The sequence below is a fragment of the Oryx dammah genome, unplaced genomic scaffold, assembly GCF_014754425.2.
Source record: "Oryx dammah isolate SB20612 unplaced genomic scaffold, SCBI_Odam_1.1 HiC_scaffold_3, whole genome shotgun sequence".
Taxonomy (NCBI): Eukaryota; Metazoa; Chordata; class Mammalia; order Artiodactyla; family Bovidae; genus Oryx; species Oryx dammah.
This window is the reverse complement of record NW_024070187.1, coordinates 97,534,377-97,547,402: the sequence shown is the minus strand read 5'-3', so window position 1 is coordinate 97,547,402 and position 13,026 is coordinate 97,534,377. Positions and strand designations below refer to the sequence as shown.

General features: G+C 38.8%; 1 non-coding gene across 1 annotated transcript; it reads right to left on the bottom strand.

Annotated features, from left to right (window-relative positions):
- Positions 1-12,528: 12,528 nt before the first annotated feature.
- Positions 12,529-12,638, bottom strand: LOC120862316. Its single transcript, XR_005720744.1, has one exon. It is a non-coding gene; the product is annotated as a U6 spliceosomal RNA (small nuclear RNA).
- Positions 12,639-13,026: the final 388 nt, after the last annotated feature.

Below are 13,026 nucleotides of genomic sequence, written 5' to 3'. Positions count from 1 at the left end.
AACTTTGTTCAATAATGGAAATGTTATATACCTATTCTGTCCAACAAGTAGCCATTAGACATATGTGGCTATTGACTAGTGAGTCTGAAGATCCGGATGTTTAACTTTATTAAAATTTAATTAATTTAATTTAAATAGCTCCATGTGGCTAGTGAATGCCATATTGGACAGCACAACTACAGACAATGAAAGCATGCAAAAAGACTTGCTCAAAAACAGATCAAGACTGTAACAAAATATCTCAAAGTAAGTTAAAGGCATTCATAAAATCATGTAGTATGAAAAAGTAACATTAATAAAAATTGGAATAACTCAAAGCTGGCATTATAACACTAAGAAATAGAAACTAAGAAAAATTATTTTAGAAATGAAAACTAAATTAAAAGAAAACAAGAGCAAATAAGCACTACAAATAATATGCAAAGAGAAATAGAAGATGAGAAGGAGAAAACAATTTAAATCAAAACTAAACGAATAAACAGAGGAAAGTGATTTGGGAAAATAAAACAGCTACTGAAGAGTGGCTAAAAATACCCAACACACGAATCGCAGGAATATCTGAAGAAGAAAACCAAAGTTGATAAGTATTCAAACAAATTCTAAAGACTATAATTTAAGAATGAGTTCCTGAGATAAAAAAGGCTTGAAACCATTTGTTGAAAATTGACATATCATGTGATATTTCAACAACAACATTTTATGTCAAAGGAAAGTGAAAGTTGTGAGTCTGTGTCCGACTCTTTGCGACCCCCATGGACTATACCGTCCTTGGAATTCTCCAGGCCAGAAAACTTGTGTGGGTAGCTGTTCCCTTCTCCAGAGGATCTTCCCAACCCAGGGATCACACCCAGGTCTCCTGCATTGCAGGCAGATTCTTTACCAGCTGAGCCACCACGGAAGTCTATATTTTCAAAAACTAACCTTAAATTATAAAAAAGACAGACAGTAAGCAATAATAATTCATTTACTATTGTCTTCATAAATGCTTCTTGAGGAGTCAGAGAACAAGCTTCAAACAACCAAGATGACTAGAATCTCATGGAAAGCATTAAATATATAGCTACTTATAGAATTAAGATTTAGTGAGGATTAAAAGGAGGGATTCTAGTATGTGATGGTTATATGATCTGATATTGTAGATTCAGTAAAGCCATTAAAAAATGTGGGGAGAATGGGACTAACACCAGGCCTCCTCCAGTGGCTCAGAGGTAAAGAATCGGCCTGCAGTGCAGGAGATGCAGTTTCAATTCCTGGGTTGAGAAGATCCCCTGGAGGAGGGAATGGCACCCCACTCCAGTATTCCTACCAGGAAAATCTCATGGACAGTGGAGCCTGGCGGGCTATCTATAGGGTTGCCAAGATTTGGACACAACTGAGTGACTTAGTGGAAAGTGGACCACTGGCCAAAGGTGAAATTATTTAACTTCAACAGGATAAGCCTCGCAATGGATTTAAAATAATCAAGTATATTTAAATTATATTTGAAACCCATGAGTTTTCCTAAAAATCAAATTATCTTGAATACTGGATAAACACAAAGACCATTTTATATCACTCAACAAATGAATAGAAAGCTCAACATTCAGAAAACGAAGATCATGGCATCCAGTCCCATCACTTCATGGGAAATAGATGGGGAAACAGTGGAAACAGTGTCAGACTTTATTTTTGGGGGCTCCAAAATCACTGCAGATGGTGAATGCAGCCATGAAATTAAAAGATGCTTACTCCTTGGAAGAAAAGTTATGACCAACCTAGATAGCATATTCAAAAGCAGAGACATTACTTTGCTGACTAAGGTCCGTCTAGTCAAGGCTATGGTTTTTCCAGTGGTCATGTATAGATGTGAGAGTTGGACTGTGAAGAAAGCTGAATGCTGAAGAATTGATGCTTTTGAATTGTGGTGTTGGAGAAGACTCTTGAGAGTCCCTTGGACTGCAAGGAGACCCAACCAGTCCATTCTGAAGGAGATCAGCCCTGGGATTTCTTTGGAAGGAACGATGCTAAAGCTGAAGCTCCAGTACTTTGGCCACCTCATGCGAAGAGTTGACTCATTGGAAAAGACTCTGATGCTTCGAGGGATTGGGGGCAGGAGGAGAAGGGGATGACAGAGGATGAGATGGCTGAATGGCATCACTGACTCGATGGACGTGAATCTGAGTGAACTCTGAGAGTTGGTGATGGACAGGGAGGCCTGTTGTGCTGCGATTCATGGGGTCACAAAGAGTCGGACACAACTGAATGACTGAACTGAACTGAACATCACAGAAGAAGAAAAACTAGATTTGATGTATTTTCTCTGCCCACAATGTGGGAGACCCAAGTTCGATTCCTAGGCTGGGAAGATCCCCTGGAGAAGGGAATGGCAAGCCACTCCAGTATTCTTGCCTGGAGAATTCCATAGACAGAGGAGTCTGGTGGGCTGCAGTCCATGGGGTCACAAAGAGTTGGACACGAGTGAGTGACTAACACGTTCACCTTGGTAAAATAATACAATGCCAAAGGGATTGAACCTGAGTTCTACAAATGTTAAATTGAAGAGCTAGATGGATAGGTAAAATAATAAAACCATACAATAAGAATTCTAAAGTGACTTTAAGCTTCAAAACTATATAATTCTCTTGTAACATTAGTTGATGAGCAGGGCCTGAAACGAGATGAATCCCCAAAGAAAAGAAGTTATTGTACTCCTGCCTCCCCTGAGGAACTGATATGTTTTCTCCTTATGGAGAGGGCAACTGACAGTGCTTCCCTCTGATCTCACCATTATGTAACGACAAGTTTATTCTTTTTTATATATTTGTGTCTAACTTGTGCCATTGCGCCTTCCTTCTCAACCTCCTGGGCATACCTATCTACTTAGGCAACAGAGTGAAGAATTAGAAAGGAAACAAAGGGTGAAACCTGAGTGTGGCCTGAACGCATAGATGTGGTGTTAACCTTCATCCTACAAAGAAATGAAGCATGAGAAGAAAAAGCAGAGGATGGGAGATGAGAGCTAGTCTACATGTATTTGCATTGCCTATACCGGTCGCCAACTTATCACCCAGCTCCTTCCTTTCTGCACCCAACTTAACCAAGTGCCCTGATGCATAAATATTCTTTCACGAAAAATAGTACCAGTTTTATACTATTATATGACTAATTTCATTCAAAGGACTTGTAATTAGTGTCCATCAGTTCATTTCAGTTCAGTCGCTCAGTTGTGTCTGACTCTGCGACCCCATGAATTGCAGCACGCCAGGCCTCCCTGTCCATCACCAACTGAATTAGTGTCCATAGAAAACCATATTTAGAAGGAATCATACTATTTTAGGGGCTTCCCCCGTGGCTCAGTGGTAAAGAACCCACCTGCAATGCAGAAGACACAGGTTCCATCCCTGGGTCAGGAAGATCCTCTGGAAGAGGGCATGGCAACCCAACCCAGTATTCTTGCTAGGAGAATTCCATGGACAGAGGAGTCTTACAGGCTATAGTCCATAGGGTTTCAAAGAATTGGACATGACTAAAGCAAATGAGCACGCATGCATACTATTTAAGGAAAAGAAGAACCATAACATTTGATTTGGGTAAAGACCAGATTTCCTTCAATAAGAAATCATACTATTCCCTCTGTTGCATAGAAACTACATTTTAAAATTCTCCTTCTACTGAGCTACTGTATATCACATGAACCTAACAATCAACACAGCATTTCAGTTGTTTCCTTATTTTTCTGGCCTTTTCTTGATACTTGCATTAGCCTTGTATTAGCCTCCTGAGCCTGTTGGAGTAATATTATGAAGCAAATGACCAGACATAATGACTTTCCAAGGTCCTTGTGCTTCCTCATTAACATTCAGTTAGCATAAGTCCTGACTTTATTATTGACTACATTGAATACACAACACACTGACCTCTGCCATCTGTGACTAAATCTCTTCTTGCAGATCTATCAGAATAGTTTCATATATGGGGCAAGCAAGAGAAAACAAAGCAGCAGCCACTTATCTTTTCTGTCCCTAGAAACTTTAACACACTCACATCTGCAATCCAAAAAAGCAAAGGAAACCCCCTTTGCATTAATTACTATAAAATCTAGAGTGAGGGTTGGAGCATAACCAAGAAAGAAAATTCAAGACAACAACCCCAGATTCATCTTCCTAAACTAAGGAAAGACCACTGAATAAATAGATATTTCTGCCCACCACAAAGCAAAATGACCAGCATATATAATTTATTGTTGCTGAGTCACTAAGCCATGACCCACTCTTGCGACCCCATGGACTGTAGCCCACCAGGCTCCTCAGTCCATGGGATTTCTCAGGCAAGAACACTAGAGTACAGTTTGCCATTCCCTTCTTTAGGGAATCTTCATGATCCAGGGATCAAACCCAAGTCTCCTGCACTGCATGTGGAGTCTTAACCATTGAACCACCAGGGAAGCCCAAACTAAAGTAATACCACTGAATAAACAAAATCAGATATTCCTGCCCAACACACAGAAAAATAACCAGCATATTCAATTTATTACAGAGCCTTAAAATCAACTGATAGGACCCAAGGAAGGCTTTGACTGGATAATAATGACCTTAGCTTATGTGAATATAGGATATATGATGATTTCAGGTTGTTTTACATTCCCATTTATCCTCATACACAATCATACTCACAGAAGGGCTGATGACACTTTCTGAGTAAAGTATAAGATGCTAATTGTATACCCTGGCCTTGAAGTTTTTGGCGAGCCCAGAAAGGGAAGCCAGGAAACAACTATGATACGATACCCTGAGCTTTAGCTGTGTCTTGATTCTGCCACAAACTTTGTGATAGAAAGTGACTCCAATTCCTTTCATCTCCATTTTTTTTACTTGACAAATAATAGGATTTTAGATGATCTCATGCCGACATGAGCCATTTATGTAGAAATTTATCACCATTCTTTTTTTTTTCCTTGCCTCTACTAAATTGGATTATGCTTTTCTGGCATTACAGAAGCATACGATCCCATATATTATCTCTGCTACCAGACGTAGAATGATTTGGTCACATCTCAATTTTCGGAGATGGTAAAATAGAAAACCATGCCAATACAGGCTGTTGAAAGGGTGCAATTTCTCCTAGTATATTTAATTGAGCTTTTAATGGGGGAAAAAACAGAAGGGAAGGCAAAGACAGAAATGTGAGTAAGAAATCATGATTTGACCCAAATTTGGTGTATTCTAACATCGACCATCACTTATTCTTATACTTCAGGAAGACTGAGGCTTCTCTGCTTCCTTCACCCCATTCCATTGCCAGTCTACAAGCGAACAAATACAACTCAGAGCTGTAGAGCACTCTCAAATATGTAATCACATTTAGCTGTTAACACAGCCCTTTGACTTCAATTAGATCTGTATATATGGATATGTATTCATGTATTATTACCATTTACAGATAAGTAAATTTGAAGGAGATTAAAGATTTCTAAAAAGTTATATGGCTGGGAAAACACTGAGAGGAGATCTCAAACCAGGTTTGGAGACTATAAATTCCCAATGTCTTTTTACTCCATAGTATGTCACACTGACTACCCCAACCTCATAATAGAAGTTCTTAGGAAAAAGAATTCCTCATCTTAGAGAAAAGAATCTATCTCCTTCCTAGATTCACGTCAAAGGAATCCAAGACATGAGGGAGAGAGGTTAATGACTTCAGAAATAACTTCTGTGTGCTACAGTACAATACTGAAAGAGAATCAATGAGAGACAAGCAAATTGCAAATTAGGAAAAAAATAAGAAATTTGTATTAGTTTTAACTGGCCATGTGTAAGTGGGAACTGTGAAAAGATCACAAACTATGTTGTCCTTCCCATGGAAGATGTTCCTCAACTATATTACATTCCATTAAAACTTAAGAAGAAACAAGAAGAATTTAAATCAGATGTAAACATAACTTTAACAACTTATTATTATTATAAAATTAATGCATGTTTACTCTTCTGAAAGTTAAAAATACAAGCAAACAAAACAAAAACATATTACAACTTCCCATGATGTCTTCAACCCCCAGTGATCATGATGATGGTAGTATGGGTCCTCTCTGGCTTTGCTTTCTATGCATAAAAATGTATTCTTTTTTCAGTACTCTACATATAATTTTATAAGTTTTCTTTTTAATAGCAATTCGATGTGACCATTTGTCTATATTATTGAATATTTGATAACAGTATCTAAAAGGCTACAATGTATTCCATGAGTATGTTAAAATTTAGCCAGTTTCATACCTACCCCAGTTTTACACATTTTTTTACTTTTTGATACCTGGCATGTAGGAGTACATCACTGGAGAAATTTCTAAATATAGAACTGATTACTAAATTGGCATGCAGTTATAAGTTTTTTTTACCTCCTGTCAAATTGCCCTCCAGAAAGCTTAAACCAAGTTACTCTACTTGCAACACAGAAGCATACCATGCCCTTTGCAACACAGGATATTATTCTATTTACCAATCACATTGTGATACGTGATGAATATTTCACTGTGGTTTTAATTTGCATGTATTTATCCATCAGTTAGTGTAAATTCTTTTCCACATGTGCATTAAACATTTGTAAGTCTTCTTCTATGAATCACTAATTTATATTCAAGAAAGAAATCTTTGGAAGTGGCATACTACAGTAAGTCTGAGTTATAGGAATTCTTTTTTCTGGAGTTCTTTAATACAATGATCTAAAAAGTTCTAGGAAAACTCTGAAAACAGATGGAATGAACTAGATAAATTCTTAAGATTCCTATCAAGCCTAAGTTTCATTTGTTTATTCATTTAGTGCTTTGCTGATGGCCCCTTACTTCCTCTAATCTATGTTTGTATAGTTTTCACATGCAATATTTTATCTGATCCTCACAGTAACACTATGAGAGGGATTATTGACCCAGCTCTACGACTGGCTTCAAGAAGCACAAGAATTCCTTCAATTGAACAAATAATTTGTGTATTTGTACACAAGTACATTTGTTTACCAGAGAACGACTTATAGCTTTCATCAGAACCTTGAAGGCTGAGAATCAATGCCTTGTGAGAAAGAGAAGGAAACTCATTTTTAGCTCATTTTAAAGTAGGAAAAAAGATCCCCTCCTTAAAGTTAATTTCCTTGTCTAAAGTCTCAAGGATAATAAGCAGTGGACTGAGGACCAGCTCGAGTTCCAAGTTCAGCGCAATTCCTGCTGTACCTTAAGTGGATAGGGGAGTTGTACAGATGTCGCACATCATTCTTGTCTCAAGAGTATAATGGCTACTATAAGAGCCAAGACTTACGTATGAAAAGTTAAAGCAAAGAATATCACAGTCCAATATGAGATTTCCTAAGACTTATTGCCAGATAATAAATAATTTGAATTGCAGAAATTATCTGAAAAAGTTCAGAGTAGCCTTTATATATAGGAGAAGATCTAGACTGAGATCTGAAATTTAGTAAGATGAACAGGAGGAAAGGGAGTTTGTGAAGAGGAGGAAGAAATGTAAGACCATAGGTTCAAGAGTGGGGATGTGCCTGTTCCACAGGCATTCAATAGACTATTGTGACTTTGGGGAAGAATTGATACGTAGACATGATACGCTGAGTGTTGGAACCACTCAGGGTAAGTTTGTATTCTGGGTCTAACATTTGCTTGTTGTATTACATCAGAAAAGCTATTCAACATACCTAAGTTGCAACTTATTCACCTGGAAAATAAGGACGATAGTACTGACCTTGAAGGGAAGTTTTAATGAAATTGCCAGAGAAGCATATAACACAGTACTTCTGATATGGCAGAGTCTCTATACACACCCACCCCCAAGAAAAACATACATTTGAAAAGGTTAGTTGAGACTAGATTTTCGCGAACATTGAATGCAAGGCTGAGTTTAAAAAATCTAAGATTCGTGCACTGAACAGCAATGATACAATACAAACAGTATTTTACAAAGATTACTTTTGACATATGCTAACATAAAGACTAGAAAGAAAGGTACAAACAAAAAGAGGTACTTTGAGGGATTTGTTTGGCTGTCAACAAAAAAAGAAGGAGAAAAAAGATAACTCTGAGTGACAATACTTAAGAATGTCAGAAATAAGAGCTAATTAGGAAAGGTGTTTTGTTTTAAACAAATTGAGTTTGACGTGAGAACAGAATGTTAGGTTTCAGCCAAAAACCACTTGAGTTAATGTAAGCAGAAAAATTTAAAACAGGGAGTTAAATGCTTCAAAATAACTGGAAACGCTAGAGAAGAGGATTCCAGCAACAGCTACTAAAGAAATACTACTGAGCTGGTCTGCCGGGGAAGTTGCTACCTGGGCCACTAAAAAGATGATAGGAACACAGGAGACTGCCTGGTAATTCTAATGTCAAGAATCCACCACCATAACTGTAATCCAGAATCATGAAGCTGGTGCAGTCACTACAATTGTTCCCCATAGCCACAAAGCAAGTGACAACGCTGATCCAGTGTTGCAGAAAAGTCCAACACATGTCTGGATGAGACTTCTGGAACTTATGCTGTGATCCTGCCTGAGAATGAAGCCAACCAGTGGCAGAGGTAAGAGCCAAGAGAATCACATAGGAAAAAACCTAGAATCCTAAAGAACTACTATACAAGGAACCCTACCCATCCCTTGCATTCTTGTTCACTTGGGCAACTTGAGCAGAATTTTCTGCTTGAATGTGCTTAGTCACCCAGTCGTGTCTGACTCTTTGCAACCCTATGGACTGCAGCCCACCAGGCTCCGCTCTCCATGGGATTTGCCAGACAAGAATACTGGAATAGGTTGCCATGCCCTCATCCAAGACATCTTCCTGACCCAGGGATCTGTTACTTATAGACAAAGACATCTTTGATTCCAGCACCACATATCCCAGGACATTGTACTTTTGATTCTCAGCCCAAGTTTTCTCTAGCTTAAAGTTTTCTGTGCAAATAATAATCTCTATATTTTAATGTTATAAAAATTATATTTATGGAATACCATTTGATAGCTGCCTTTATTCTTCAAGATTATTCAATTCAATTATTGAATTCAACTGAATGAAAAATTTCATATTATTCTCCAAGATTAAACTGAACTCTTGGTCTGGAAGGTCATCTGGAGAAGATGTTTACCCACTCCAGTATTCTTGTTGGGAGAATCCCATGGACAGAGGAGCCTAGTGGGCTACAGTCCATGGGGTCACAAAGAATAGGACACGACTCAGTGACTTTCACTTTCTTTCACTTTTCTAGGCCTTATCCCTGGATAAAATATTTACATCATCATGGTAAGACACCAGAAGTCATGATCTGGCCCTGAACAGATTCTTACTTCATCCCCTCAGCTTAACTTAAGGCATACTATAACATCTTAAAACAAACCACTGCTTTAATTTTAAGGATCTTATTGAGAACAAAATTTCTGCATCTCCCATAAGCTTCAGGTAAGAATTTGCTTCAGACCTAATTACCAGGAACATTTGTCCTTTCTGAAGAAGATATGTTTTACTTTTCAAAGATAATGAGAATATTTTATACAATCTCTTTTTTCTCCATCCTGTCCCCAACCTCATACCAACTTTTCCTAATTGTTACCATCCTGCTTGTTTTAGGCTTCCCTTTATTCTGCTCCCCTATTACACACACTTCATTGCATAGGTTTCGAGTGGAAAACTACATATCCTTGGAGAACTGAAGTGTAGCAGTAGGGTGAGAGTAAGAAAGACAGGAGGGCTACAAGAATGGGGAGAAGTTTAGCAGAGAGAGTAGGGGAAGGAAAAAATGATGGAAGAAAGGAGAAAGGAAGAGAAGAAGGGAAGAGAGAGAGTACAGAAAAGAAGGAGGAAAGGGAAGGAGAAAAGCAAAAATAAAGAAAGCGAGATAGAGTCTCACTGGAGAAGAGTACCTCCCAGTTTGCATGCTGTCTACACTGGTGCCTCCTCCAATCCTGCTCATTTAGAAGATGATGAAATTCAATGATCAGGGAGACAGCAATTAAGAAACTTTCATGGAGGCAACCTAAATGTCCACTGAGAGATGAATGGATGAAGAAGATTTGGTACAATGGAATGCTATTCAGCCATAAAAACGAATGATACTGGGTCATCTGCAGTGACGTGGATGAACATAGAGACTGTCACACAGACTAAAGTAAGTCAGAGAGAGAAAAACAAATATCATATATTAAAACACATATATGTGGAATCTAGAAAAATGGTACAGATGAATCTATTTGCAGGGCAGGAATAGAGATGCAGACAGAATGGATGAGTGGACACGGAGGGAGGGGAGGGGGTTGGGACGAATTGGGGAGACTGAGATGGAAGTATGTGCCCTGCCATGTGTGAAATAGATAACTAGGTGGAAGTTGCTGTACAGCATAGGGAGCTCAGCTCTGTGCTCTGTGATGACCTAGATGACTGTGATTGTGGAGGGGTAGGGACAAGGGGTAGGTCCAACAGGGAGGGCATATATTGATACATAGTGCTGATTCACTTCCTTGTTCAGCAGAAACTAACACGACATAAAACAATTATACCTCGATTTTTTAAAAAAGAAACTTTTCATAATCAAGCATTAGTAATAACTGTTAGAGAGAGGACATAAAACCCCCTCCTGTTTTCTAATTGAGTTGTCTTTCACATGTACCATACCAGGTGATAAGAAAACACATGAAAGGACAAGGTCTACACAAGGCCTCTCATCCATGATGACTGGTGTCGAGGGAATAGAGGAGGCCCTACATTCCAGCCAATTAGCATAGTAGACCATTAGCCTGAGTCTGGTTATGAGGGGAAAGAAGTGATGACTCGGCGCTCAGAGAATCTGGCTGCCAGGATACAACAGGGGACAGAAAATAAGCAAACAGGCTGGAAGACCTTGGAGGAGGAACCTGAAAACCTGACAGGAGAGAGCAGGCAAAAGAAAGCATCTAGACTATTTATTTCCTATAACACGTTAGTGGCCCAACTCAGCTAAACTAGGATGGCTTCTTAGTAGCAGAGATGAGTAAGATTTAACTTTTTAAAAATTAATTATTTTAATTGGAGGCTAATTACTTTACAGTATTGTGGTGGTTTCTGCCATACACTGACATGAGTCAGCCACGGGTGTGCATGTGTTCCCCATCCTGAACCCCCTTCCTACTTCCCTCCCCATCCCATCCCTGGGTCATCCCAGGGCACCAGCCCTGAGCACCCTGTCTCATGCCTTGAACCTGGACTGGCAATCTATTTCACATGTGATAATATACATGTTTCAATGCTATGCTCTCAAATCATCCCACCCTCACCCTCTGCCACAGAGTCCAAAAGTCTGTTCTTTTACATCTGTGTCTCTTTCACTGTCTCACATATAGGGTCATCGTTACCATCTTTCTAAATTCCATATATATGCGTTAGTATACTATATTGGTGTTTTTCTTTCTGGCTTACTTCAGTCTGTATAATAGGCTCCAGTTTCATCCACCTCATTAGAACTGATTCAAATGCATTCTTTTTAATGGCTGAGTAATATTCCATTGTGTATATGTACCACAGCTTTCTTATCCATTCGTCTGCTGATGGACATCTAGGTTGCTTCCATGTCCTGGCTATTATAAACAGTGCTGCGATGAACATTGGGGTACACGTGTCTCTTTCAATTCTGGTTTCCTTGGTGTGTATGCCCAGCAGTGGGATTGCTGGGTCATATGGCAGTTCTATTTCCAGGTTTCTAAGGACCTTTTCAATTTTCACTTTCATGCATTGGAGAAGAAAATGGCAACCCACTCCAGTGTTCTAGCCTGGAGAATCCCAGGGACGGGGGAGCCTGGTGGGCTGCCATCTATGGGGTCACACAGAGTTGGACACGACTGAAGCAACTTAGCAGCAGCAGCAAGGAATCTCCACACTGTTCTCTATAGTGGCTCCACCAACAGTGTAAGAGGGTTCCCTTTTCTCCACACCCTCTCCAGCATTTATTGCTTGTAGACTTTTGGATCGCAGCCATTTTGACCAGTGTGAGATGGTACCTCACTGTGGTTTTGATTTGCATTTCTCTGATAATGAGTGATGTTGAACATTTTTTCATGTGTTTGTTATCCATCTGTATGTCTTCTTTGGAGAAATGTCTGTTTAGTTCTTTGGCCCATTTTTTGATTGGGTCATTTATTTTTCTGGAATTGAGTTGCAGGAGTTGCTTGTATATTTTTGAGATTAATTCTTTGTCAGTTGCTTCATTTGCTATTATTTTCTCCCATTCTGAAGGCTGTCTTTTCACCTTGCTTATAGTTTCCTTTGTTGTGCAAAAGCTTTTAAGTTTAATTAGGTCCCATTTGTTTATTTTTGCTTTTATTTCCATTACTCTGGGAGGTGGGTCATAGAGGATCCTGCTGTGATTTATGTCAGAGAGTGTTTTGCCTATGTTTTCCTCTAGTAGTTTTATAGTTTCTGCTCTTACATTTAGATCTTTAATCCGTTTTGAGTTTATTTTTGTGTATGATGTTAGAAAGTGTTCTAGTTTCATTCTTTTACAAGCAGTTGACCAGTTTTCCCAGCACCACTTGTTAAAGAGACTGAAAAATATGAAACGCTTCACGAATTTGCGTGTCATCCTTGTGCAGGGGCCATGCTAATCTTCTCTGTATCATTCCAATTTTAATCAGCTGAATTTCCTGGCCAAACTGATAAATACCAATCCCAACTTGAGGATTATTTTTTACTGTTAGCCATATTCAGTAAAGGAGATCCATTATCCTTTAGAAAATTCCACAAGATACACAGACATCATTTACTATATCATACAGCACTGTGTTTAGTATCATGGTGAATCAAAAGAAAACCAGTCTTTGTTTTACCTGGAGTTTAAAAATCTAGCTGACTCCTGAAGGTGAATGTGGAGGATAAATGAACTCTCTAAAGTTTCATCAAAACTCCTCCTTTATTCACTATCAGGAATTGTCTTTAGAAAGTGAAAGCATGATGACAGCTCACTTATTAACTGAAACTGCAATTCAGGGCCACAATCCTCCACTTCAAGTACTACAGATGTTGCAATAAGACACCCTTACCTGCTC